The following is a 7,542-nucleotide window of genomic DNA, read 5'->3' as shown; positions in this document are numbered from 1 at the left end:
AATATATATCAGTATTATACCAATGTAGATTATATAAGTATATTAGTATATATATTTATGTGTAAATCATAATGCATAATATATTATACAATATGTAAGTAATTATATAACAGTGTAACTATATTATATATAATTCTATATATACTAAAATATTTTTTGAAAAAGGTAAAAATGGTAAACATTTGACTATAGTAAAAACCCACACAGAGTCTGGCAAAAATAATCCAAAATAAAAATAACCCAAACAATACTGTGAGTCCAGAAAGATGAGTGTGAGATTCAAAGCAAGGCCTGTGTTTGATGGAAAGTTATGGGTGAGGGTCTGTACAAGTTCAAGTCCACAGGCAGACTCCCCGCCCCTCACCCCTGGCCCCCATTCCAGATCTGGGTAAATCTCACCACTTTTGGTTTGGAGCTAACCAATCAGAATGAAGGCAGAGGTATGGCACTGTCTCCACCAGTTAAAAGCCCAGACCCTTGAATAACCATCCTGCAACTATTAAATAAGATAAACCATTTACAAATATGAAAACCAAAAAAAGGTTTCAGAGACACAGGTCTACTCCTACTGACTGCTGTCAGAGCTGAAAACTCAGGAAAGGACTTCAGGAAAGGCACTTTGCAATAATAATCAAGAGCTATGGAAGTTTGCTTTCCCTGTGATTTATACTGAGAAATAATCCAATGATACAAAGCGAGGTGGATGTGTAAAGGCTCTCATTATGGCAATGTTTATGGCACTGATAAATTAGAAACAACAAAAGTGTCCAGTGATGGGGAAGGCCTAAGGGAATTATATTTTCTCAATTCCATGGAACATTATTCAGCCATGAAATATATTTGTGGAGATTATGTTACAAAACAAATTGTCTCTGAAAATAGATTCTTTAGAGGAAAAAGAGAAAGCATTAAATTGTTTCTATGTAAAACTAGACGTGCATATGACCAAGGAATTGACAGGACTATAGAATCCACTAAATTTTTTTTCTTTTTTTTTGTGACTGCGTTGGTTCTTCATTGCTGTGTGTTGGTTTCTCATTGCTGTGACTTCTCTTGTTGTGGAGCACAGGCTCTAGGCACGTGGGCTTCAGTTGTTGCAGCATGCTGTCTTAGTAGTTGTGGCACACAGGTCCTAGAGCACATGGGGTTTATTAGTTGCAGCGCATGGGCTCAGAGGTTGTGTTGTGTGGGCTCAGTAGTTGTGGCTCGCAGGCTGTAGAGAGCAGGCTCACTAGTTGTGGCACATGGGCTTTGTTGCTCTGTGGCATGTGGGATCTTCCCAGACCAGGGATCGAACCTGTGTCCCCTGCATTGGCAGGCAGATTCTTAACCACTGGGCCACCAAAGAAGTCCCTACATGTTTTCTAAATGAATTAATTCTTCAGGAAAAGCTATAATTTATTTTACAAAGGAATATAAGGAAAACTATATGACACTGATGAAAGAAATTGAAGATGACACAAACAAATGGAAAGATATATCATCTTCATGGATTGGCAATTAATATTGTTAAAATGACCATATTACCCAAGGCAATCTACAGACCCAAAGAAATACCTATCAAAACACCAATGGTATTTTTCACAGAACTAGAGAAAATAATTCTAAAATTTGTATGGAAATACAAAACACCCAAAATAGTCAAAACAATCTTGAGAAAGAAGAACAAAGCTGGAGGTATCAGGCTCCCTGATTTCAAACTATATTGCAAAGCTACAGTAATCAAAACAGCATGATACTGACACATAGATCAATGGAATAGAATAGAGAGCCCAGAAATAAAACTATACATATATGAGCAATTAATTTATGACAAAGGAGGTGAGAATATACAATGGGGAAAAAACAGCCTCTTAAATCATGTTGGGTAAACTGGACAGCTACATGCAAAAGAATCAAACTGGACTACTCTCTCATACCATGCACAAAAATAAATTTGAAGTGGAATAAAGACTTAAATGTAAGACCTGAAACCATAAAACTTCTAGAAGAAAACATAGGCAGTAAGATCTTTGACATTGTTCTTAGTAATAGTTTTTTGGATACGCCTCCTCAGGCAAGGGAAACAAAAGCAAAAATAAACAAGTGGGACTACATCAAACTAAAAAGCTTTTGCACAGTGAAGAAAACTGTCAATAAAATGAAAAGACCACCTACTGAATGGGAGAAGATATCTGAAAATGATGTATCTGATAAGGGGTTAATATCCAAAATACATAAACAGTTCATACAACTCAACATCAAAAAAACAAACAACCCAACTAAAAAATGGGCAGAGGATCTGAACAGAAATTTTCCCAAAGAAGACATACAGATGGCCAATAGGCACGTGAGAAGATGCTCACCATCACTAATGAGAGAAACGCAAATCAAAACCACAATGAGATATCACCTCACACCTGCCAGAATGTCTATTATCAAAAAGACAACAAATAACAAGTGTTGGCAGGGATGTGGAGAAAAGGAAGTCCTTGTGCACTGTTGGTGGGAATGTAAATTGGTCAGCCACTCTGGAGAACAGTATGGAGATTCCTCAAAAAACTAAAAATAGAACTGCCATGTGATCTAGCAATTGTGCTCCTGGGTATTTAGCCAAAGAAAACAAAAACACTAATTTGAAAAGATACATGCATCCCCAATGTTCATGGCAGCATTATTTACAATAGCCAAGATATGGAAGCAACCTAAATGTTCATCAACAGATGTGTATATATATACATATGTGTGTGTGTATATATATAGATATATATACACACACACACACACACACACACACACACAAACACACACAAAATGAAATATTACTCAGCCATAAAAATGAATAAAATTTTGCCATTTGCAGCAACTTGGATGGATCTGGAGGGTATTATGCTTAGCAAAATAAGTCAGAGAGGGAAAGACAAATACTGTATGTCATCACTTTTATGTGGAAACTAAAAAATAAAACCAACTAGTGAATATAACAAAAAAGAAACAGAGATATAGAGAACAAACTAGTGGTTACCAGTGGGGAAAGGAAAGGGTGGGTGGGGCAAGAGAGGAGTAGGGGATTAAGAGATACAAACTACTAGATATAAAATAAGTAAGATACAAGGATATATTGTACAGCACAGGGAACATAGTCAACATTTTATAATAACTATAAATGGAGTATAATTTTTAAAAATTATGAATCATTATGTTGTACACCTGAAACTTATATACTATCGTTAATCAACTATACCTCAGTTTTAAAAAGCAAAATTAAATTTTTAAAAAGAAACTATCCTCAGTCCTGAACCATTGGCACACCCAGTTTTCAGCACCCAGGTTTCTCGCCATCAGGTGACCTGTTACAGAGGATTCCTATACCACAGACATTCCTACATTCAGGGACCTGTGAGGCTGCTCCTCTGCCTCAGGGGCACCATTAGGGACCTTCTGCTCCCTGCCACTTCCCTGAGATTTGCATCCCAAAGGATCCAGGCTGCCACCTCCCCAGTGTTCCTCCTCTTCAATGCCACCATGCTGCACTTGATACTCCTTCCATGGCCACTTCCATCTCTGTCCTTCTTCTCCCCACAGCCCATGTCCCACTCCTGCTAGCCTGCCTCCTCCTCTCCTTTCCTTCTCTGCCTGCATCCTCAAATGAACCCTCTACCTAATGATCTACTGTCTTCCAGCTCATATGTTGGCAGATGAACCCTTTAGAAAAAAATCACACCTCTTCCCTCGGGGACACCACAGAGTCATGGTGGGTTCATAACGCTGTGCAGGGATACCATCGCTCTTCCTCAGTAACATCCTCTGTTCCCCTCAGCAGGCACTCTAAGTGTTCATTCTCACCTCAGTTTCCTTACTTAAATGGACCCCTCTTACTTTTTAACTACAATCTTGCCTTTTGTGTTACAGAGGAAATCAGGTGTAACATCCACATTAGGTATAAAAATTTTTTGGCTTCTTACCATGGTCACAGACAGATTTATCCTCACAGTGATGGCTGTGGTCCACTTCCCTTTACCGTGCCCAGCCTGCTCTGTTCCTGGGAGGCTGCCCCCTAACTCCCCATTACCAATCTCCTTGGACCTCCGGCTTCCCATGAGTTTGGCTAATAAGAGGCAATCACAAGATGCCAGAGACTGGGGAGAGAGAAACTGGGGTATTTAATCTCTGTTACCTCCACATCATTGGTTCTACTTCTCTGTCAGCAACTTTATTCCTCCAAAACTATAACTCGTCCTGGCAGCCTTACCTCCAAATTTCCAGCTGGAATTCCACTGGCTCCAGAAATTCAGTTGTCTTCCCTTTCCTTCAGCCCTAAAGGTGGGAATGTCTTCTGGCTCTTAGGAATCCCTGGTGTGTTATATTGACTGAAGAAAAACGCACAAGCTAAAAGTTGCGAGTTAAATTTTATTTGGGAGTCTTATTGAGGACTATACCCAGGAGACAGCCTCTCAGAAAGCTCTGAAGAAATTGTTCTGAAGAGATAAGGGAGGAGCCAGGATATATATGAGTTTTTTTGCTGTTAAAAAAAGATGTAGTCAAACATCAGAAGATTACTGCTAATCACAAAAAACAGACTTCTCAATGATTTTAGTGCTTTTCTGTTTTTGAAGGTGCAAGAATCTGGATTCATTGAAATTGTTCCTTGATATATGCACTTTAACTCCAAGGCACAGAATGTTTCCTGTTTTTCTCCATCCTGAATTCCCCTTAGGGTGCACAGTTGGGCAGCTGCAGTGGCTAATAGCTTGATGCTTATAGAAATGGTACATTCCTTGTCCACAGTCACCATCCTTTGGGCTTCCTTAACCCCATCTCTGAAAACATGTCTTCACTAAGGCCTCCTCCTTGAAACCACCTGTTTCCTACTCAACCCCAAATGATCTGCGCCCCCATTCCTCCCTGTCCCCACCATCCTTTCTAGGGTGATAGCTCCACCTCTCCTCTTGACCCTCCCTTTCTTGGATCTCCATTTCTCCCATTCTGTTCTACTCTAAAGCCCTCACCTTTACTCTAAACATGCCCGTAACTCTTCTATCACCTGTTCTATACTCCCCGCTGTATTTCCAACCATTGCCCTATATCTTCCCTTTTGTTGCACTTAGTCTTCTGAAAAGTATAGTTTTTTTCATCATCTCCCATTCGGTTGGCACCATCCTGTGACCTAAGTGGCAGCCCCTCCATTTTCCTGCTAAGGTGTTGTGATGGGTAATCACCGCCTCCATAGGTGATTCTCAGCAGGTCCTTACTTGAGCTCTCTGAGGCTGTGGTCATAAACATGGGTTTGGAGTCAGGCAAAATGGCCAGTTCCTAACCCTGTGTGGCCTGGGCACATCTCATAACCCTTCTGATCCTCTGTTTCTTTCTGTGTAGAATGGGATGTAAACTCTATCTCAAGGTCATGGGATTGAAGGAGATAACGGGTGTGCATCACTTGGCACATGGGGATGCTCAAAGAAGTTATGACTGCCACTGCTGCTCTTATTCACCATCACTGATTTTCTAGATTTTGTGGTTATGGCAGCAATATAAAATCAATATGCTTTTAAATGAATAGATTTAAAAAGAAAAACTGAAATATTCTGGAAAGGCTGCCTGGCTTTCTCGAGGCTGACTTAATAATGGTTTCCTTTTTTTCTGTTTTTGTCTGTGTCCCCAGACTATGAAAATTTCATCCATCATCCATCTTTATGTAGTCACAGGCTGATAAACTCAATACTCGGGCTTTTGGGATAATGTCTAAAATAAGCAGTAACCCCCCAGTGAGGGCCCACAAGGCTGTCGGGGGCGGGGCAGCGGGGGGCTTCTTGGCTGGGCTTGCAGCTTCTATTTTGCTGCTAAGAAGCCTTTGGGATGTTCCAAAATGCTGATACCATCTTCCTGAAGTGAGGTTTTACTGTACTATTGTATTCTTAAAATACTAATCACACTCTTAGATTATGTATCTTCTTACATGTGGTAAATTTAGATTGCTATTTACATTTTAAAATGGTCAATTTCCCTTTACTTGCTTCATCATAACAAAAGAAATAAAAGTCTCCTGTTGGCTAAAGGGTTAACATTGTAGCTTTTTTTTTTTTTCCTCCTTGGAGACTCAGAACGTGCATGCCTGTTCTATACTCCTTTCACAAAAAGAATCAAGGGCGAGGAGCCTAGGTTTGAATGTGCATTCACTGTACATTCATAATAAATGCTGAACAGAATGGCACATTCATGGTTGCTCCTTGATGTAAATGAATGGCTGAATGAAAGTTTTAGGGCACAGCTCACTTCCAAGAGGGCAATCCTGTTCACACTCATACCTATCCAATGGTTCTTGAATTTCCTTGGAAAAACTAGTTTTTCCTCTCTTTGTAACAGCGGTCTCCTTCCTCCCTGCATCTTTGTAATCAGGCTGGCTTTTTTTTTTTTTTTCCCACACTGCCGTTGGATGAAAGATCCCGCCTTTGATTGAAATGGAATCTTCCACTATTGAGCAAGCTTTTGTTGAATGAGTCATCAGGGCGGATGCTCATTGGCTGAGTCCGCTGGAACCAGGGGATTGCCTGGCGCCGGCTGCAAGGCCCTGCTTCATTCACAGAAACGCTGGCTCGCTCGCTAGCCCTTTCATTCACACAAACAGCATTTCATTCACATTTTGCTGTTTTTGTCTGCTTCTAATGAAGATCACGGTTTGGGAATGATAGGGCAGTTTTGCTTTAGATTTGGGGGGACTTGGATAACCATCACCATCATCTCTGGGGTGTGCATTTGCTGTTGCTATGCCAGCAAGGGGAAGGAAAAAAATGAGTGCCATGCGGCTGCTCGGCTAGGCCTGCAGCCCTGGGAGGGGGGCCGCCGCTCCTCTGCGCTCCTGCTTCCCCGCAGCGGGCCTCACCTGGCCCGCCATCAGGGGCACTCCTTACACCTTGTTCCATAAAGCTCTTCAAGGCTCGGTGCCTCAAGTGTCACATGTCTAGTCGTGGGTGTGAGAAGACTCAGGGTGACCTGATAACATGCTAGAGGTAAATTCATTTTTTGCACAGAAGTAGCCGGGAAACTTGGACAGGGAGCGTTTTCACTGTGTTGGCAGCTTCTCTCAGTAGACAATGAAGACCGGCAGAGCCCATGGTGACAGGGGTCAGTGGGTTTGCGCCTCCGTAGACCTTCTGGGGGTGGCGGGGGGCAATGCTCTGTTCTGCCTGACAGGAAGGAGGCCTGTGTTTTTCACTTGCAGCCCGTGTCTGACTCCTGAAGATAAGGCATTTTTCTGCGGATTTGATGTGTAATGAGAGCAGCTGCATTTTTTTTTCCGTCCTTATTGCAGGGTTGCAAGCAGCAACTAAAGGGATATTGAAATGTATTTGTAGTGTTTTTAGGCATTTTTCCAGAGCTTGAGCACATTCAGTTGGAATAAAGCTTCAAGCACAGCCCCCTTTTTGGAATGGATTTCTGGAGCTTGTTGCCATTCATCAAAGAAGCACTCTTCTTTTTCGGAAGTAGGTTTTCAACTTAACCCTGGCTGAGAAAGACTGTTGTAAATTAGCAGGGAAGAGACCCTCACTGGCTCTGGGCTGCAGT

Source organism: Neophocaena asiaeorientalis, unplaced genomic scaffold (genome assembly GCF_003031525.2).
Source record: "Neophocaena asiaeorientalis asiaeorientalis breed wild unplaced genomic scaffold, Neophocaena_asiaeorientalis_V1.1 scaffold160, whole genome shotgun sequence".
NCBI classification, from domain to species: Eukaryota; Metazoa; Chordata; class Mammalia; order Artiodactyla; family Phocoenidae; genus Neophocaena; species Neophocaena asiaeorientalis.
The sequence above is the reverse complement of the archived record's forward strand: the minus strand, read 5'-3'. Positions refer to the sequence as shown.